The sequence below is a fragment of the Vanacampus margaritifer genome, chromosome 9, assembly GCF_051991255.1.
Source record: "Vanacampus margaritifer isolate UIUO_Vmar chromosome 9, RoL_Vmar_1.0, whole genome shotgun sequence".
Lineage (NCBI taxonomy): Eukaryota > Metazoa > Chordata > Actinopteri > Syngnathiformes > Syngnathidae > Vanacampus > Vanacampus margaritifer.
In genome coordinates this window covers 17,128,747-17,151,797 of record NC_135440.1, presented here as the reverse complement: position 1 = coordinate 17,151,797, position 23,051 = coordinate 17,128,747, and the positions used below count along the sequence as shown (strand labels likewise).

Sequence of the window (23,051 nt, the reverse complement as noted above, 5' to 3'; positions counted from 1 at the left end):
ATTAAAGATACTGCCGCATTGACCTTTTCTGATTAATCTTAAAAAAAAGGGAGGAGATGAGAATATTTATGTGCGTATTGTGGATTGCGCCGCCTCTGATTTGTAATTGAAGAACACGTTGTGATCATTTCCTGGCATGAGGATGCTTTACTTAATTTAACAGGAAGCCCAAACAGGATGGATGATTATCACGAAGTAATGAGGCATCAAGCACCTATTTAGTCTGAGGTATCACTTTAGTGTTATTAAGTTGTGAGGCGGAAGAGGACCTCACCGCATTTGAATTCCGTCCGAGCCGTGGCTTGGGGGGAGATAAGGCCGTGTCCGCGTTGATAAAGATGAATCTACATGTGCAAAGCTTTGAAAGTTAGATAAAAGCTGACTAAGAGGCTGTCAGGAAGGTCAGACAAATATACACGCTTCCATATTTATCCGCATCCGTGTGGACACGGCCCAATTTATGTGCCTGTCAGGAGGATAAACAGTGTTGTGGTCAAGCCGTTTGGACGGAATCTCTTGCGCTTGCTGAAATATTGCACCTTGGCGAGACGTTTTTTTTTTTTTTAGACAAGGGGAGTGAGAATAGTCCTTCACACTGAGGAGGACACAGACGAATTCCTTTTATTCAATTAATTAATCAAACTGAGGTCGGGACTTTTGGACCTAGTTGGCATTAAATCTTAATTCTGATTATACTAAGACATTTTAGACAATTTTGTGCTTCCAACTTTTGGGGGAAGGCCCATTTATGGTCCATTATAATTGTTCCCGAATGGCCCCACCTCCTCCAACCAAACACTTTTGGGATACGTTCTCTCGTTTTCCGCTGGGGTTAAGTTCCACAAAATACCCACAATAAATGAAATCCACGAAGTAGTTAGCTTTATGTTTTACATTTATTATAAATGTTTTAAGGCTCTAAAACCCCTCACCACACAGTTTATACACTTTTCTTATCGAGGCATAGACATTTTCTCACATTTCTCTCTTGTTTAAACATTCTTAATGTTCAAACCTTCATAAATGTTATAAAATAAGTACATTACTGTAAAAAAAAAATGCATGCAAAATTGCACTAAAAAAATCCGCAATACAACGAGGCCGCGAAAAGTGAACCGCGTTATAGCGAGGGAACGCTGTACACCAGAACAGCATTCCCCAGCCTTTACTGCGCCAAGGCACATACTTTACGTTAGAAAAATCTTAAGGCACGCCATTGTTACTTTTGGCCCTCTTCGGCACATTAGTAGAGATGGCTTGACTTGGTGCCATTACCCGGATTCGGATGTTAACCCTTCACCCAGTCCTTCCATCTTTAATGCTCGCAAAATTATACTAACAGTAACAGCCAGCGGACGGCGAGGGGGTGGCGAGACAAAAATATTTTTTTAAAGTATATTGAAATAACAATTATCTTGTCTCACTTTACTCACAAATTCTCTTAATCCATGTGTGTGTGTGTGCCATACCTATTCTGTTGTATGATTAACAACAGGTGGATGCACATGCGGGTAAATTATGTATCCAAGTGAAAGAGCAACAACAAAAATATATTTTTCTTAAGTCAATAAATAATTTGCACTGCTTTAAAGGGGAAGTTAACCCCCTTTAAAAAAAATGTATGCAGCCCCACTGGTCTAAATATGGTATTCTGGTTAATACTGTGTTAGTGGAATATGAGTTTAGCAGCAAAATCCATTTTTATCCATCTCAGGGGGGCGGCCATTTTGCCACTTGCTGTTGACTGAAAATAACATCACACAGTTTATCAGGTCTCAGGTTACAACCAATCACAGCTCAGCTTCAGAAAACAGGTGAGCTGTGGCTGGATTTTGCTTCATAACTCACATTCCACAAATGTAATATTAATCAGAATGTCATATTTAGACCAGTGTGGTCACATATAACATATTATTGTCAAGAAATGTTTAAGGCTGAGTTCCACTTTAAGCACTCGTGTGTATGTTAGATTTGTTTTATCCAATCAGATTGCAGTTTCTATGTGTTGCCATGCCAATCTAATCTGCCCACAACCTTCAGAATCGGTAGTGTTGGCTGATTTAACTTAAACAATATTAGCAATGTAACTGTTTCTATAAGTTCGATTTCAAACTTGCCTCACAGTAGCGTCAGCATTTTTCTGTGCTCTGATTGGTTGGGCTAAATTCGACCAGTAAAACATGTCTGTAGTGTTCCGCACACATTAATGCATTTATTAATCAGCATTTCGGATGAGTAGAATGTACTTCTACTTAAATTCTGTTTTGTTCTGTTCTTAGATAAATATTGATGCAGGAACTGAAGTTCTATTTAGCCTTTTAGTGTAATTTTGATGGTTTCTTTCATTGCGACATGTTATTCGTTTTATGTGTAAACAGTTTTATGTGATTAAGTTGGTTAAATCCTCGCCGCTGATAATGATACACGAAATGGATTTTGCTGGAGAGTTTTTAACAACACAATGGCTTCCCACAACACTGTGTTCTGTCATTATTGCTTTGACTGTAATGCGGTTTAGAAAAGAAAAAAACTACTTGAGACCTGATATTGAATGTTTTGTTTTTGAAGTTCCAAAAAGGGCTGTTTACTGAACATCTCCAAAAGACATCATTTTTAAATCAGTTTAAAAAAAAAGCTATTTTAGACACAAAACCTTTCATTAGAGGAACATGCTACAGCTGGGATTTATCAGAAAGCTTTTCAAGGAATGAGTCAGAAAGTCAACAACTGCCCCCACTGTGCCTGCTACCTTTCTGTGTGTCGTCTCGTCTCTCGCTGCAGGTTGCCTCCCTATGTCGACATTAGACATTGCTCCTCATCACCAATTAGCCACCGTGACGGGTCTCTCGGACGTGCCTTAACTGCCGTCCTCCAAATTACATTTGTGCGGAACAGTCACCCATGAGTCAGTCTTCAAAATCTCAATGGCGCTTTTAACGCTTTTTATTGAGGACAGAAGGTGAGACAAAAGAAACACGAGAGGACGGAGGCCAATCTCCGAATGAATTCACGCGCCTTTTGGAGGCGCTCTCCCAGTCGAATATTATATAGCCTTGTGTGTGCATACTAAGCTGAACATCCGCTTTGATGTATATTTAACTGCCGTTGCAGAAAACAGATGAATCTGTGCTGGGTGTCAGAAGGAGTGCCAATGTTTCAGCATGTGTGCGTGCGTGCATTTTGCACCCATGCGACTCCAAAGGGGAGCTGAACAGTGTTTATGTAAATGAGATGGCGTTTAAACATATGCCCCCAACAATTATCTTGAAACAACAATTTAGCTGTGTGAAAAAAAAAAAAAATCACATAAAAATGAACCTGAGCATGTTGGAAAGAGCGTTATATGACTTGAGGAGACGGAGACGAGCCAATTGGTTCGATACTTTGCTCACGGCTGTGCGCATAAATCTTTGGCGTATTGGAATGTGATAAAGATGCACAAATCTAAGAGAATTTTTTGGCGTTAGGGGAGACAAACTTGTTGTAATTGTACAAGAAAGCCCAAGGATGAGAAGTATTGTTGTTGTTTTTTTAAACAGGATTACACAACTATGTAAATTCTTTCCACGAAACTTTGTGGGTGGCTATACACTTCTTGATCTTATATTTTAAACATGGGGAAAAAAATACGTGCAAATGTGCAATGTGTAAGTATATTTCATTTTTGATCAGGCTTTTTTCAATGCATATATAAAATATCCTTTATCCTAACCCAACAGCAAAGGATTTGAGAGAAACAGCAAAATAACCACATATTGTGATCCCAAATGCATAAAAATGACCTTTCAAGGACGGCACAAAACTGCTTAACAGAACTCTCTTTGTACATTTTAAATCAACTCGCTGTTTGTCCTGCGTAGTTTTAGGGTTATTGTGGTATAGGGCAGTATGAGACCCAGTATAAGCGCGCATCTAGTGGTATTACAACTTATATTCAAAAATTCAGATTTGTTATTTCTTGTTGCTGTTTTTTTTAAGATTATTTAATTATTTAAATTGAACTACTTTATTATTTTAATTTTTATTGTTTTGATACATTTTTTCCCCACATTTTTCCTGGACAAGGTATATTAGAGCGTTTTTTTTTTGTTTGTTTGTAAAAATAAATAAATTAATTAAATTAAAGAGACAGTGTGTAGAATTTAGTGCCATCTTGGTGGTGAACTATTAGAATGCAACGTCCTTGGTTCAAAACACATGCATTTTTGATGTACGCACACTGCAGGGCCTTCAGATCACCAATTACTGTGTTTGCTAAGTTTGTCTCCTTCCATAGCAGAAAGATGGAGGCAAAACATGTCAGCCTACTGGCGCAACCTACTGTATATAATATAATTAGCGATGATCAGACCTAGGATTGTATAATAAAATTTACTTTGATGTGATATAACATATTTTTTTTGCATATTGGATATTTATACTGTGTTTTTAAAATTAATAAACATTGGGAGAAAAAAATTAAAAAACACACTGTCTCTTTAAACAGTTTTTGTCCATCCCTGACTTCGAGTCTTCAATTGATCTAACAGGCAAAGGAAGGCTGGAGCATCAGAACGGTGAGGCAGGTGCGTTAACCACTCGTGTACCATTCCGACCCACCTGCTAATTTATATAACGAGAGGAATTTAGTTGATGGTTGAAGCACCCACTCTAAAAAGTAGTACAATCCAATCATCTTCACCTTCCATGTACTATAAAAGGTCAACAAATTACTGTAAAATGCCTTTTAATACCCAATAATGTCACAGTAGATCTTTTGTCTGGTCTGCAATGTGGTGGTGAGTCTTCTCAAATCCTTTACAGTATTTGAGGGTTTCAGGCCACCATATGTCTCTTACACATCATTCATATTGAGTTGTGGTCAGATCCCAGAAGGAATATGTTTTATTTAGCGGACTGGTACATTTTTTTTTTTTGCGTTACATAACTGAGTCCACTCACATATACACACAATTTTATCTTGAGAATTCTGGCTTTGCTGTAATTCGTATATTTCCACCACTGTAAGACAAATGACTCTTACTTAAATATTCAACAGTGAAATATTACATAACCATCAGGAGACAAGACATATTTTTCCTCAGCTTTTTAAGAATGAAGTACAGCATATGTGCCATATAGTAGAACTAACTTCTCCTCAGTTTGCTTGTCAACAAAAGCATTGTATACCACTCCTGAGTTGTATTTAGCACAGTAGCTCCGAAGTAGATTACACTTTGAGGGTTCGATTTAAAGAGTTTACACAAGCTTGAAATGAAATAAAAGCAGCCATTGAGTTGCTTCTATGAACACGAGTAGAAAGGTTGTTATAGAATCAAGGCTTCGAACGCCGCAGTCGCTCACGATCACGACGACGCGCGCGCACACACACACACGCGCACGCACGCCGCAAAGTAAAACACTTTTAAAGTGGGCAGGTGAGTGTGGCTGAATACTAAAGCAGCGTACGACTGGCTTATTCCCGCTGACCACTGCAAAGTGCTCCTGCTGATCACCACTTATGTCCTCCATCACACTCAATGTGACCACGTGCGTGTGTGCGTGTGCGTGTATGTGTGTGCGTGTAGGGGAGAAAGGTGGATAATTGGGACGGATGGGCGAGCGGGGACAAAGCCAAAGAGGAGGAGGGAGCCAATGAGACGCTCCGCATTGATTTTAACACTCTCTCAAGCTCTTTATTGACATTTCATTTAGCTAATGAATTCATTAGCGCTTCATAGCATAATAAGCTCCACTTGATAGCCAGGATGGTTCCCCCGAGGAAAGACGCAATGTTTACGCTATGGCTCTTTGCCGTTTTCTTTTCCAAACTCAATCTGGGCTTTCTTTGATTTGATTTTTTCCCCAGTGTCCCCGTTTTCTTATCTCTTCGCTCACACGTTTAACTCCTGTATGTTTACGAACTGCAAATAGAAGCGCTAGCGCTAGCGCAAGCGCCACAACATGCCATTCAGGAGAAGTGCTTTCCAGTTTGTGTTGTGCTTTGTGTGACCCTTGTTCATCCACTGGATGGAGATGTTATTTATTTACTGATGGATGACTCACTCGCGCGTATCTATTTGACCTTTGAACTGCTGTTTACTGCTGTACGCACGCACACAGACACACACACATACGAAGCCTGAACTTACATGACTTGAAAGACCATTTGAGCCTTTTGATAAATTATTTCTCCTACCGCAGGGTGGGCAGCGGGTGATAAAACGGAGGGGAGGCGCGGTGGCAGCACACAATATGTCATCACATTGGGTGCATGATTATGGAAGCGCCAATGTGGAGTAAACTTGTAAACCATTAGGGGTGTCAAAATTTGTGTGTTAATTTAAAGTTCCTTTAAAAGTAGCACAAATGAGCATTTGGTTTTTCGTTGATTATGGCGGCACCTTTGGACAAAAAAAGTATCGTTTTCACTTTAACTCATTCACTGCCATTGACGGCTATAGACGTCAAAAATTTATTTGAACTATTTTTATTAGTTTAAAAAAAATTTCCGCCCACTTTTCTTAACAATAGTATAAAAACCTAGAAAAAAATATTGTACATTTAGAACAGATATAAAATTTGTGATTAATCGTGAGTTAACTATTGATATCATGCAATTAATTACAATTAAAAAAATTCATCGCCTGACGCGATTTAAAATAAGAAAAGATTATTTAGAAATTAAGGGCGTCAGGCGATTAAAAATTTTAATTGTAATTGAATCGCATGACTTCACGAGTTAACTCACGATTAATCACAAATTTTATATCTGTTCTAAATGTACAATAAAAAAAAATCTAGGTTTTCATACTCTTGTTAACAAAAGTGGAAAAAAATGTTAAACTAATACAAATATTTGAAATTTATTTTTGACGTCAATGGCAGTAAATGACTTAATTTCACAGAGGCTAAGCGCATATCATCATGAAATCCGGACGTCTAAGGCGTCCGCAGTTGGACTGAATTACATTGTTTCCGGTAGCTATTTTATATTCATTCTTTATACAGCATTGTAACGTTTCTCATGTATATTAACAGCAGACGATGGTTGTGATCTTACCTTCTTTATTGTACACACAAACGACTGCCCCCCACCCCCCCATTCCTTCCCGCGATGCATTCACAAACATTCGTAAACAACAAAGAACACAACTTTCGCAATTTTCCAATAGCTAACATTATCATTATTATTTTTTATTTGACTATGGAAAAATACCTTCTGAAAAGAGCCGAGTCCCAGCAAAGGCAGCGTCGTTTGAAAATCCCCCGTCTTCCACCTCGACAGTCAGTTATCATCATTATTATTGTCGCTTCAGACAAAAATTGTAGTTTCTTGGGGCTGTTTTGTAGCTTCTGCATGATAACAGTAATCGCGCGTAGACGTTTGACTAGACTTCCGACTGGAACGACGAGGGAAAGGACAAAAGCACTCTGCACGTTTGTAGTTTTTTTTGTGTGTGGCAGAGTTCACAACATCCACCTCAAAGTTGTTACGTGCCTGTTATATGCCCAGCCTCAAAGACTGTAAAAATGATACAGACCCCCTCAGGCCATGACAAAGGTTTCATCTAATCTAGCTGTAAGTCAATGTTTCATCAGCAGAATTATGAAAATATAAATTGAAGGTTCAAATCGTATTTAGTGTTGCTTTAACATAATTTTCTAAAAAACGCCCCTTACTTAGAAATTACTGTATCAAGGATTAAAAGATGTAGCCATGTTTCTGTTTAACATTTTTTTCCCACTTTTATGTTAACAAGAGTGCGAAAACATAAAAAAATAAATAATTATTGTACATTTAGAACAGATATAAAATTTGCAATTAATTGTGAGTTAACTATTGAAGTCATGCGATTAATTACGATTGAAATTGTAATCACCTCACACCCCTAATTTAAATACGTTCAAACATACTCACAAATATGTTAAAACATACCAGGTCTTCCTGTTTTAATCTGTAATTGTATCCATAAATACATTTTAAAACAAATGTAGAATGTATTTAGTACCCTTGGAAATGCTCCCTAAAATCACACATTGGCATTCTGCAGGAGAGAATAAAGTTTATTGTCAGTCTGGGGGGCGAAAAAAGTTTGAGTTTATAAGAAAAGTAAAAAGAAAAAAAAAAAGATATAAAAGTTTTATGGGCACTCAAAAGGCACCTTCGCTCCAGGCCGTTAATTTCGGACCTCTCCTTGGTCATTCTATTTTAGCCTTCAAGGCCTGCTGGGTTGCTCCGGGAGAACATACATTATTGTTTTATTGTTGTTATTTTATTTTAATTTCACTTTATTCCTCTCATATTTGTTGTGTCCTACGTGAAGTAATGCTGCAGAAACACTTAAACGTCCCCACTGGGATCCATTAAGGCCTCATAACATATTCCTTCAAGCTGCGTGATTATACGCTCTACACTGCATTCATTGTCACTTTTTTAAATCTATATCAATGTACAATGGAAAGCACGTGTCTTTAAATTGTAGTTGTTTTTTTAATTAGCATTTTTTATCAAAAATAAATATGTAGCCATACATTCTTTTCATTAAACAATATACTTGTGATCTATTGATGGTAGTGAGCCTTATACAGTATAAAGCAAGTAGAGTCATTCTTAAATTCGGATTCAAGCATCATGCGTTTGTTAAAATTGTGAAAAGAGAACGGCAACATGCAAAGTATGAAATTTAAGAATAGGAAACACAACTAATTGTATCCGTCTCGATAAAAGCCATAAAGACAAGAATGCTACGTTCGCTTTTAGCTAACCGATAGCTAGCCAAATATTAACTAAGCTTCGTGTCGTTAATGCAAACAAATGAGAAGACAATAAAATTCTAGAAAATAGAATGACTGATTTGGGACCATGAAAAAAAGGTGAATTGTGAATATATTAGTACAGCTAGCAAACACAAGTTCAGAGACTGAGCACAAAGTTGATAATATGCGAATGAATGTATTGTGAAGATTGGATGACCACAAACAACATGGTGCACTTTGCCCTCACCTGCAGTTATATTTTAACAATACAAAGTGACGACACGTGTCATGATATGTATTTGTTGATTTGGTTTTAATTACCGGAAGATTGAGTTTTGTTTTATGTTTTCTTTGTGTTCATTTTTAATGCCTCATTTTACTCATTGTTTTTTGTTTTGTTTTTTTTGCACCTGTTTTCATCAGCTCCCTCCAGACACTCATCTTGTCCAGGTGTTCCTCGTTGTCTCTGGATTTCATTCCCTAGTTTCCTTCTGTCTTGGTCGGTTCAATGTTTCTATTGTCTTTGTGATTTTGAGCCTTGTTTGTTGACTTATTTAAGAGTTTTTCATGATCCCAAAGTGCCTGTTTTACATATTTTGAACATTCATTGACTGTGTCTGACCATGACTAACTCGCCAATGATTTGCTTTTTGTCCACAGGGATATATTGTGTAAAATGTAAAATATACATTAGTATTATTGTAAAATACAACATACTGTATATACTGGAAACATATATTTTTGTTAAAGCTAGGGTGACCAAACATCCTCTTTTATCCACTTTTTTACAAGTGTATGGCATAAAGATACTGTAGTTATAATGTATGCCATCTTTGAGTAAACTGAGTATGATTTAAGTATCTCCAGGCGGGGCCTAGTCTCTTTTTTTGGAAATCCAAATTTGGTCTCATCCTAGTTAAAGCTCGCTTTACAGCGTAAATCTCATTTATAAGGAAATTCATAATTTGGCTGTGAAAGCTCATGTGTCAATATGGATTAAAAAAAAAAATTACAGCTAAGGCATCAGATAGAATGACTTGCTACACAACTATTGAGCAACTCAATTATAAAACTTCAAATTGTGCGCCCCCAAGAATTTTGCACGCCTACAAGAAGACTGAAAACAACATGCACACCTGCAGACACGTAGCAGATGTCCTACCTCTCAGTTTGCACATTACCTTGGGACAGATGTTTGCCTGTGTGATCATTAGTGATCACAGCATCAGACAATTACCTGGAGTCACACCAGCACATACAAACACACTTGACTCTCACGCAATTAAGGTGTGTTTGATAATTATGAGGCGCTTGGCGAACCATCTGGAACAGCAGCTCGGGTTCAAAGTGAATGAGAGGCTGAAGAACCATGAAAATCAAACACATGCCTTAAAAAAAGTCACAATTGTGGAATAGAACAATGGAGAATGTGTTGAAGTCATCGAAATGATTTGGTAGAGTGGGGTCATCAACCTTTTTGAAAATAGGTGCTACTTCTTGGATAGCTATCTGAATAATGTGAAGGGCGACCCAGTTTGATACACACTGCTGAAATAACAAATATGCTCAAATTACATTGAATTATTTGGTCTTATGAATAATTAGTAGGGCTGTGCATGAATGTGTGTCATATGGTAGCATATAGCATATAGTTTGTGCGTGAATCGGAATATTTAGTTGGCTATCAAGCATTAAATTAATTTCTATCAATCGGTCAATAAAGCCCCGCTAGACAGTGTATCGACACCTTTGTCTTTGTTACTTCACTATTAGCCTCTCTAGCCATCACAGCAGCATACAAAGAGAGTTGAACGTTGGAGCAGAGCAAATATAAAAATACCCGGGTTAGCTTAGCGCTAGCTAGCAGCTGCTATAGCACAAGTGGATGGATCTATTGTTCCAATAGCATAAGTGGTTTAGAAAACGGATAAATGATTGGAAGAACATTCTGGATTTTGCTATTCGACACTGTACGGATCAAGGAAGTTAATGGACGTTATTTTAAACTAAGAAGGAAACCCTTTCAGTATGGTTGATGTGGCTGTATTACCGTAGCGTGTCGGTACACTCCGATATGTTTTCAAAAAAGTGTATATGAAACCATCATATGGTGTAGATAAAGGGACTGTGGACGTGATTTTCGGCAAAAGTACAATTAGCCTACAATAGTAACTCATTCCAATTGATTCGGGAATTAGTGGTCAAATGGTAAACGAATGTGAATGCGGATTTTCAGTACGAGTGCAAGCCCTTAATAATTAGTGATTATCTGAAGACGCTGTTCATGTTTATGATTTTTCACAATAACTATCAACAATGATATAACAAGCCAGGTAACCGATAAATACCTCTTTTTTTTGTTTAGAATAGGACAAATGTGGTCCTTGTCTGTGGGACCCTCGTCTTCCTCCAGCAATTCCACATTTTCTCTATTGCTCTTTTTATTCATTTCTTGCTCATTTCTCCAGCACATTCATTTTTCATGAGTACAACCTTTGACTCCTAATGTGTGTGTGTGTGTGTGTGTGTGCGTGTGTGTGTGTGTGTGTGTGTGTATACAGTATCCATATATTGCAGTTGGTGTGTGTTTAGTGTGATGGAAATGCAGTAATATTGCTGAGACATGTTGATGAAAAATCCTTCAAGGAATTTGCCATTCAATATGTTCCCTTTTTATTTATTGATTCCTTATTCTGCTTTTCTTTACAGCAAAATTCCCAGTGTCAGACCAACACTGAGTGCTAAATCTAACACTAGAAAAGTGTTTATATGTGTCCACACCAATGAGTGTAAATTTTTCAAGTGTTACTTCTTTCACTTAACCAGTGTTACTCCAACACTGTATAGTGTTAAAAATCTATTGAAAGTACTCTACACTAGTGTCAGTGTTAAACATAATTTTTTGCCGAACTGCACATAACTCTTGTGTTTAAACACTTATGAGTGTATTGAACTAGTATCAGTGTTAAAAATGTAACTCAAACTACACTTTAATCTGGTAAATGGCCTGAGATCGAACCCACACTCACACCGTTTCCAAACAACCACTCTACCACTGAGCCACGCTAAAAAATTGGAAAGTTTCTCCTTTGCCGGAAAAGAGGGTGTGGTCAATTTAACACTCAAAGTAGTGTTATTCAGGTTACACCCAACATCCACCCCGACACTCAAGGAAATTGACTCTGACAGTGTAACTTTTGATCCTAACAGTGTTAAAATAACACTGCTTACTGCATATTTGATCGAACACTGTGTACCTGTATTTATGCATTATCTCCTCCATGTACTTGCGGGGTGTCCACGTTGTGCATCTTTCCACCTGTGTGTTTGAATGCCGGCGGCGATGTGCGCGTCTACGCGGCCGACATGCAGCACCGGGTTAAGAGCAGCTCAAACAAATTAATTATCTTTCCTCTGGAGGAGGGATGATTCACTGAGAGAGGGAGACGCTGTGAACCAGCACCCTCTGCTTGAGCGCAAGCCAACAAATTACTCCCCAGTCCAGGAGAGACCGAGGGGCTCCCTTGGAATAAAGCAACCTGGAATTCAGCCGCAGTTTGATCTTTCATTTCGCCTTGCACACGGACACACGCTACATGTGCGGTTTTATGAAAATAACCGACGAAAAGAAGATGCGCGGGCATTTTGCATTCACACATCAAAGGGGGTGAAGACTTTCACTGCGTGTATGAGTTTGTCTCACCTCCCTAAAAACTGATGACATAAGATCAAGATTTTTGTGTATTGCATTGCTTTGCCATGGAGATTTCGCAATGCTGGATGTAGCACGACACTAATGCAGGATACTGTAGTTCAAAAGCCTAACTAAAAAGAAGCGGAATAATTATTCCAAATACAGCATGCACATTCCAAATTGGCTTATATACTTAAAATAGCTATTCCCGGGAAAAAAAATCTATCTGGAGGTGCGAGTTGAAGAAAAAATGGGACACTTTCATTTACCAAAAAGTTAATTCCGCCTCAGGATTCATGTAACAATTTGATGGTGTTATTTTTAAATAGATTCGAAGTGCCCTGTGAGTGACTGGCGACCGGGTTGTACCCCGACTCTCACTAAAGGTCAGGCGGGATCAAGGCTCAGTTACCCGCAAGTTGTATTGAAAAATGAACGTGTCTGAATGTCAAGGTCAGGTCGACCTCTCAACCTTGAGGTTTCCTCTCCTCTGCCTACCGTCAGAGCTCCCTGAGGGGAACAACGGGCATGTGAAGGAAGGGTCATTGTCGGGTGAAGGATTTATAGATGAAAAGGCAATTACTGGACCATCACATCATTAAATCTTACCTGTCAAAGTGGGTATACTTATATTTGATTGGAATGCATATATATATATATATATATATATATATATATACATATATATACATATATATATATATATATATATATATATATATATACATATATATACATATATATACATATATATATATATATATATATATATATATATACATATATATACATATATATAATATATACATATATATACATATATATAATATATATATATATATATTATATATATATAATATATATACATATATATAATATATATATATTATATATATATAATATATATATTATATACATATATATAATATATATATATTATATATATATAATATATATATTATATACATATATATACATATATATTATATATATATAATATACATATATATACATATATATTATATATATATAATATATATATTATATACATATATAATATATATATATATTATATATATATATATATAATATATATATATATATATATATATATATATATATATATATATATATATATATATATATATATATATATATATATATATATATATAAAAAAGTATCCATATTTATGTTCACGTACATGTAAAGTATTATACAAGTAAAGTACTGATATATACTGTAATTTATTGTCATATACAATGCCACAGTACAGTATTTGTATTATGAAAAATGGATTGATATGAATAAATGTGTGCGCACGTGCGTGTACAACACTATACTGTAAGAGAACAAAGTATTATACAGTGGTACCTTGATATACAAGTTGAATCAATTCGGTGAGCCAGCTCGTAACTCAAAACAGTCCTTCACTAATCATCTTTTCCCCTTGGAATGATTGGAAATGCAATCAACCTGTTTCTCTCTCTCCCAATGAAACCCAACAAAAAGTCATGTTTTTGAAAGAAAATTAAGTACCACACTATAATATTATACTTCATAAAATATACATTTAAGATGTAAAAAAATAAAATGTTTTAAAATGTATTTATATACTTTTTGGGGGGCTTCAATTCAATAGCCATTGTGCCGCTCCTTCTTGTGTGCGCGCCTTGACCACCTGGGGGCAGTATAATACATGCAAACATACATAGTAAGCTTAAATAACATACCCTATCTTCTCAGAGGATAAATAATATATGCCTATGAGTAGTGATGTGAAAATGAAGCTTCATGAAACACTTGTGATTTTTTTTTTTTACTTCTCGAGATGGTGCTCTTGGTTTATAAAGGTTCAGTGGGAATGTAATCAGTTGCCATTACACTAGCCGCTACCATTAAACCAAAAACACCATCTAGAAGAGTGAAAAAATATCACAAGTGCTTCATGAAGCTTCATTTTCCCATCACTACCTGTGAGTATTACTATATCATCAACGTCCTAAAATAATGGCCAATGTCATTTTGTTCAGTTTTTTTTTTTTTTTTTTTAAACACAAACAACTGACCCAAATACTGATTATACTATATTTATTAATCATTTTTCTTTCAGAGGCGAAATTGAACGATCTGTTTAAGTAAGGATGTAGACAATTTTAGCAGAGGGGTGGCATATGACTTGGGCCATTTAAAAAAAATTTTTTTAAGGGTGATGATATTAGCTGTCATGAGTTAAAGGGTTATAACACCGGCACACTAATGCTATGCATCAGCCCATATTTTTACATGGTTTGTTAGCATTAAGCTAAGCAAATAAGGCATGTTATTTATTTATTTATCTATCTATTTATTTATTTATTTAGGGTGAAAATTTGACTTGGGCCTCTTTTTTTTATTAAAGTCTGATGATATTAGCTGTCATGAGTTAAAGGGTTAGAACATCGCCACATTGATGTTATGCATTAGCCCATATTTTTACATTGTTTGTTAGCATTAAGCTAAGCAAATACACAGCGAGTTGAGTTTACTGTCACCATACAGCGTTGAGAGCAAAAAAATAAAATAAAATACATGAAAAGTCATCAGAACGACGGCTCACTGGTATCTCAAGGCACCACTGTGCTGTAGTCTTCTTGCAGACGCATTGTTTAGCTGTGTGAATGCATTTAAAGTTAGTGTCAAACAACAGCTTGTGAAAATAAAAATAGGCCAATTTGAAAGTTGGTATAATTAAAACATTGTGTGCAGTGTTTACTGTCCACATAAAGTATAATACTTTTGGAATGACATAAAGGGAAAGTTCCATCATTATGGTGTCCTCATACTCATATAGTTCAGCTTCACGTTAGAAGGTTGTGATAATGTAGAGCTGGTGGTGTATCAGTAACGATCTCCACTAGCTGGAGGAATCAAACCGCAGATCCTAATCATTTATTCCGTTTGTCCCAAGCAGCCTTTACAACGGAGTCAACAATCCGTTGCAATTATCATGAGCCGCAGCAGGAATTTTTTTTTGCAGAAAAATCTCAGTTTAACAGAAAGTGTTTGCTGTTTGCCGCTGGGACGCCCCCCCATCACCAAGATTAGGTTTTTTACGTATGTCACTTTGGCGTGATTGTCTTTCAATATGTTGCAGCGCATGCTGAGAGAAGTGCGCGGAGGATTAGTCATGACACAAAAAAGGAAGCAGGTGTAGAGAGGACTGGTGGTTTGAAAGGGAAACCCCACACTTGAGTATTCATGTGTGTGTGTTACGGGGATTCATTACTTCCTCCACTTTCCCTCTGCCGTCAAACCCACAGGCAAACCGTAAACACATACTCTGGAACTGCTTCCCTTTGCTACTTATTTCCCCTCCCTGACATTTCTGCTGCTGGCTCCATTTCTCGGCTCATGTTCGTCAGCTCCGCGCGTGTTTGTGTGGGGGATTCTTCGGAATGCATATGCAAAATCCCCCCCTGTGATCTAGAAAAAGCCGCACACACAAACCAGGCTTGCAAGGATATGGGACTTCTTGGTCTGAGCCAAGTTCACATATCCCACCGAGGTGTGACAACAAGGTTAACGACGTGTTGGAAAAGCTAAAAAGAGCAACTAATCCGAGCCGTGACAAATCACGAAACGAGCCAAATTCTTGCATGTGTTGTCTTTGAACGTGGGCATGTTTGTGTGCCCGTTGAAAAAATAACAGCGTGTTATTTATGCAAATGAGTGTCATCGGCCAGAATTCCCAGGCCTGATGAGTGGCTTAATGATTCATCAGCCTAGCTCAGGCAGGCATCAATAATGGATAACAGAGTGGGACATGCAGGATTGCTCGCCCCTTGATTAAAGTGCTCCACAGCCCGACGCCTCACTTCTTCCCTCTTCTCAGCTCTCGTCAGCGAGAATAAATACGAAAATGACATACACAAGCACCCTCGCACACCCACATGCACCTCCTTCTCAATTTATTTCCATATAGTTTAATGTCATCTCACCGCTCACCTACTTAATAAGATCAGATCTGCTCCTCATCTTGTGCCTGTTTCTTTGGTCTTAATCCAGTAAAGATACAAAAAAAAAAAAAATATAATAATAATTAAAAAGAAAAAAAAATTAAATTTAAAATTCTTTGCGCAGCAGTTTTGCGAATCAATGACTTAATTTGAGGAGCAACTTTCTGACTGTAGAGCAATGATTTTTTAATTTTTTTTATTTTCCAGGTTAAACAATAAAATATGACATTATAGATTGATTGGACAATTGGTTTTCTTTTTTCTTTTTTACAGCAGAGTCCAATCTTATGGTTAAATTAGCTAGCCAGGGAAGCTAGCTGTGTCACTCTTAGGTTAGCTTAGCATTTAGCATGGCTTCTCTGTCTTTTCTCGTCATCCCTTCGTGAGCATGACAGTCGTATGGCTTATTTGCAGCCACGCAAGTGATGATTGTTGATATAGGAGCGATTCCGCAATGTGTTTAGGCGCACTAATTGCCAGCCAAAGCTGTTGCTAGCAAGCTGTTTCCGCGTAAGTAGCACACCAAGTTTGCCTCAAATTCTGACTACCCGCGAGATTTTTAGGCCCCTCTTCGGCGTTTGATTCTCAGTTTTCCTCTTTAAGTATGGTAAAATGTATAGCAAAATGCTAATTTTGACCCACAAACTGTGACGCGAAACCACTCATTTCGAGTTTTGCCAGTTATACCAAAAAGGAGTGATGGTTGGAGAGGCAGGGATAGGGTGACCACACATCCCGCATTTCCGAGACTCTTTCTCTCTCTCTCTCAGTCACAAATTGACGCTAACTGGCGTGTTTGTGTAAAAATTTAAACTAGAACTACTTCCTGCTTCCGTGTCTAAGAATCATGGGAAATGTTGTCCTACTAGCCTAAAGCTGTAGTCACCGGTCAGCCCCAACACAAGCTGAGCCTTTCTGGCGGCATATTTTCAATGTTAACAATGCGGGACCGGCGCGGCACAGCCAGCCTCCAATCTGGGACCGAACAACAAAGGTGGGATAATGGTGAGTCTTGGTTAGCACTCTGTCAACCAATGTAGCATTTAGCATTAGCTTAAGCAATAACTCAACCACCGGTCAACAGATTGACCAGAGATTTAATTAGTTATAAATAGTTCATGGTGAGAGTTGATTGTATATTTTTAATTTTGAAAATCTGGTCACCCTAGGCAGAGCTACGATAAAGGAGAAAGCCACAAATGAATGCTTCATGCAGCAACAGAAATCTCTCTAGGGATGGAACATGAACATGCTGACGAGAGGGGGAGTTTTTACAGCTGCATGTGGGTGTCAAATCTTCATCTATTAAGAGACATAAACCTCTAAACCCGGAGCTACACGGCCATACATACTAATGCAGCCGTACGCAGGGCTGGATAGAAGTTAGGGACCATCGCGACATGCGGCGTGAAAGGGAAAGAAAGATAGAAAGAGGGAGCTGCTGAGCGAGTCCTGGTGGGATTTTAGTCCCCCGAGCCAGCACAAGGTCTTAACTGCTTCAATCTCTGAGCGCGGCTGTAACAAAGTTGGACTGTTGTGCATGGCAGAGCGTGTGCGGCGGCTTTGTGAGCGTGTGTGTGCGTCTTGTATGAGTGTGAGCACAAGGGAACATTTCTTTTCAGCTTTTTGGTGTCATTACCCATCCACGAGCTCTTTCGCCAATGTGCTAAAGAAAAGATTTCTCACTCTTACTGGACACACTCTTGTTATCCCTTTTTAACACAAATGGACCCCATGGAGCAAGCACACACACACATACATCCATTCAATCCATCTATTGATATACACATATAATGTAAACAAATAACTATTCACAGCGAAAAGAAAAAGCCTACATAGCTCAGTTCAAATGCCAGGCCAGTATATGTGACATGAAAAAATGTGGTCAGGGGTGAGGTAAAGCATCTGAAAACGTTTTCCACTATTAATGTGACCTAATACTTGTGCAATTCAACTGGAAAAAAAAAAAAAAAAGACATATTTTCAATAGCCTATAAACGTACTGTCTTGGGGGAATCAATGACCAAATGGAAAGTGTGCCAATTGAAAGATATGCTAATAAATAAATAAATAAATAAAAACTGTATAATGCAATATATGCAATAAATAAAATGCATAGGACATACGCGTTGCATTCACTTGGGGGAAAAAAAACTCCTGTTTTTCTTAGTACTTTTAGGGTGCTTTGGGTTTTTTTTTTATCATTAAAAATTTCTGAACAAGAGGGGGAAATGAGAAAAAATGAAAGAAAAATAAATATTTTTTAAACTGAAAAATATTTTGAAAGACAGGAAAAAATCTGAAAACTAGTAAAAAAAAAAAACCTATTCATTAAAAGAGAAAAATATTTAAAGGGAGAAAAAACTGAAACAAGGGGGGTCGGTCAGAAAAAAACGGAAAGAAAAATATTTAAAAAAACAGAAAAAAATTTGAAAAACAGGAAAAAAAATTCCTTAAAAGAGAAAAAAATATATATATTTTTTTGTTTGTTTGTTTTTTTCTCTGGAGAGCTCAGTATTGTTCATACGGTAATTTTACCGATTTGACATATCATTGCGCTCCTTTTTTTTTTATATATATATTTTATTTTATTTTTTGTATGTGGGTGATTATGTGTATGTGCGTGCGTGCGTGCGAGTGTGTGTGTATTCATTAGTTCACCTAAAACCTATTAAAAAAAAATCCCATACCGTTCACCTAAACCGAACACTTCTAGCCAGAGTCGTGAGGCCGTCAGGAAACCCGAGGAAGGACCAAAGAAAAGAAAGGAAAGAAAAAATATTTTAAAAACAAACAAACAGAAATATAATGAAAAAATATTTGAAAAACAGAAACTAAAAAAATACAGTATTTAAAAAATTCCCCCCCACCACCCCAAAAAATATTCAGAAAAGACCCAAGTGAATGCAATGCGCTTCTGTATAAAGGAAGCATAATTCCTCGATTACTGAACCTCAACAACTGTCCTCACTCCCCCTTCTCATTCCAACCCAGCCCCCTCCCTTCCGTTCCAAAAGTTCCTGAGTTGGCTAGATTTAGCCCAGCGTTAAGAATGTTGCATGTAATCTCTAAATCGCATTAATGTTGTTTCCCAAATCTCCTTTGCTTCCAACACTGATTACCTTCATCTTCTTAACTCGTCTTCCTTTTCATTTGTGTCGTCACTCTTAGATGTCAGATTAGAGTCCCAGTTTGATCGCGTCACAAGTCACGGATGCAATCCTCTCTGAGGCCGTCAATCAGCAAAAAGATAAGAGGGTGTGTTTAGCACGCATTCACAGATGGGAGGTTTTCAAGTATGCCTTTAGTGTGAATACCAAGAGGACGTGCTCCATTTTATGCCGTTTGTCAGGAAGTACTTAATATTGGAGACATTTTGTAAGAGCCGAAAGAAGGCTGACGGAAGGACACAAGTCCTGTCAAGGTCTTTAAGAAAAAGACAGACATAGCAAGAAAGTGGACGATTGTTGAGGAGCAGGAACAAAAAAAAAACGAGAGGTGAAAATAAAACATGGGGACGGACACAAAACTTCGGCTAATCTAAAGGTTGCCGTTTACAATTTCTATCTCCTGCCTCAGATCTACCGTGGAGGGAGCATCAGGGGAAAACAAGAGAAAAAGCAGGCTCCATGCAGAGCATAATTAGAGTATACATGCTCTGTCTGAGAGACCAAGAGACAAGCTCACGGCTACATCCTTTACACTCGCCGTCCTTTGTCTTTCTGTAATTGCTTTTATAGTGTTCGCCTTAATGTTCTCAGAGAAGAGCAAGGGAAAGCAAAAATTGCCTTTCAGAGAAACAAATGCAAGTCCCTAAAGAGCGCCGTGAGTGAGTAGAGGGAGAAAATGATAAATAGACTGGAAAAAACGCTGACCATAGTTTAGGGTATTTTAGGAATTTGAATAGTTGCTTTGCAACATGGTAATTATAGTTTTGGATTTGTCTTAATAATTTGTTTTTATTTACTTGGCTTGTTTGGAATTAATTTAGAGTAATTTTTTATTCATTTCTATTGTTTTAAATGCTTCATTTGAGTTTTTATTCATTTTAGGTATCAAATATAGAGTGTAATCAATGCCATGTGACATGTTGCCCCACCATTGGGTACGTTGTCTCCACTTATGAGGTAGGATGTCACAAAATATAGCAAGGAAAAAATTGTAACGTGACAACTTAGCCATGTGACAACATACCCCACCATTGGGTAAGTTGTCTCAACTTATGAGGTAGGATGTCACAAAATATAGCAAAGAAAAAAACTGTAACGTGACAACTTAGCCATGTGACAACATGTCTCCCTTCCATTTAAAATAAACCCAGATAGACCATGCATGACATTAACAAAGCTGAATTTTAGTTTGAGTTATTTCATCAGTTTAAAAAAAAAAATAACTACTTTTCACAAACTATAATAACCTTGCTTTCCGCCAAGCTAAAAAATAAACTAAATTTTTAGTTTGAGTTATTTCATCAGTTTAAAAAAAAAAAAAACTACTTTTCACAAACTATAATAACCTTGCTTTCCGCCAAGCTAAAAAATAAACTAAATAAATAAAAGTGCAGCCACTCCAAATGAAGTGTCGTGTTTGTTTACCTTGTCCCACACACTATGAGAAGTGGATTTTGGCACACAACAGAGCTGATCAATGATAGCGTGCACTGAATAGAGAAGGCACCTGTAGAGGAGAGATAAAGTCGGATGTTCAGATGGACGAAAAAAGAAGGCTAACGGATGGCGGAATAGATCTGCGGCTCACTAGGAAGGTTCTTTGGACTCACATTTTGATGGACAGGGAATTAAATGCTGATCGCGAGCTGAGTGATCTTTTTGGTCGGTGCTTTGGGACTTATCGTGGATTTATCATTTGTGCTTCAGGCCAGCGCAAAAAAAAAAAGAGGCTCTTATTTTTCCCCTTTTCTCATTCAAAGTGAACAGCAGTGGGTCTCATCAGATCCATTACAAAAATTATAGCAATCTTCCGCTTTACTAAGATAATAATGCTCAGCTTTGAGTCACACTGTCAGTGAGTCAATTCAAAAATGTTTGTTATTGCGGTAGTAGTTTGAGGTGCTTTCCAACTAAACAGATGTTTTTTTGTACTTTTCCTTATTTAGCTTAACTGCTAATGTTGGGCCTACTGCTAAACACCGACAACAGGCAACATTCCGTATTATATAATTTCAGCAATAATGAAGTTGTTTTTTAGCGTCCTTAATTAATTTATTAAATTCAAAGTTTACTCAAAGATGCCATACGTATTTTCCTCTGTATGGGTATAAAATAAATCTTACTTGATAAATTAATAAAAAATGACACAATGTTTTAAGACCAACCTTTTTTGCTCCTACAATCAACTTTTTTTTTTAAGGTGGGGATGGAACAATTGCCACAACCACATCTCGGAAGTGCAGAGCGCTAACCTACTGTTTTCTTTAAAAATAATAAAATACATTTTTTTTAACATATAACAATAACACACACACACACAAACACACTTTTTCCCTCCCTCTACACCGCTTATGATTAACTTGAGAGCAGTTTGCGGTCTTCTCGTCGTGGTAACATTTGTCCCGTAATGAAAAGTTGACATTTTTATGACTTTATATAAAAAAAAAAAAAAAAAAAGTAAGTAAAAAAAAAAAAAAAAAAAGGGGACGTTTGGTCACTATTTGGTAAGTAAAAGTTTACTTTGATGTTGGCCTTCTCATCACATTGGCGGTGTGTTACGGTCATGTAAGTTCACCAAAAAAAAAAAAGTCTGGTTGAACACAATCAAGTTTTCTCTCTTTGACTTTTTTCACTTTGAATAAACATGAAAAATTTTATAAAGTCAATGTAGCTGTTCAGTCAAATACACACGTAAGTTAAACATCTGTCTATCCACTTACAGTATATCGTTGCTGTTCTGTGTAAAACACTTATGTCTTTTTTTTTTTTTTTTATGTTTTTGGGCGTTTCATCCCATCAAAATAATTTTAAATGACAAAAACAGTAACGTATGCAAGCAAAAGATGCAATATGTTTTATTAAATGTGTATACAAAATGTATAACAATCACAACCGGACTCCAGTATCACCCCATTAACATCCATGAAATGATGCAATACAAATAAATGGTGAGTCCTGATGCTACATAACGCCATACAATAGACACATTGCAGTAATCTAGAAAAAATCATAAAAAGAAAAAAACGAGTCCCCAGAAAAGAGTTGTTACGTTCCATACATGATTTCTTCGCCGTACTGAACTCTGACGTATGCCATGTAAAAGCCACTGCGAATTGAATATACTGCAACACGAAATCAAATATTCTTTCCAAATGTCTCAGATGCAAAGTTTGAGGATCAAATCTGAGGAGGTGCACTTGGCTACAAAGGGCACAGTGTGCATTAGCAAATATAATCTGCTCATCATTTATTCATTCAGTTTGTTTCATGCATGCTGCTCAACCTCAAAGGTCAGCGAGAAGCACAATGTTTTTTTTTTTCATGTCGGGCAAGAAACAACAAAACAGAAGAAGAGCATATGAGCAACATGGCTTGCGCGGCTGTTCTTCACTCTGCCTTCCCTCCTCCCGCTGCTGCCGCGACTACAACTGGCGCCATCGCAGTTGTGGGCT

At 37.2% G+C, this 23,051-nt stretch overlaps 2 protein-coding genes across 2 annotated transcripts in view; one reads left to right on the top strand and one right to left on the bottom strand.

Annotated features, from left to right (window-relative positions):
• The window catches only part of znf804b (zinc finger protein 804B), a 51,850-nt gene that overhangs the window by 4,492 nt on the left and 24,307 nt on the right, over nucleotides 1-23,051 (top strand). The gene's annotated exons all lie outside the window — the stretch shown is intronic.
• The window catches only part of LOC144058445 (uncharacterized), a 36,039-nt gene that overhangs the window by 3,139 nt on the left and 9,849 nt on the right, over nucleotides 1-23,051 (bottom strand). The window lies entirely within an intron of this gene.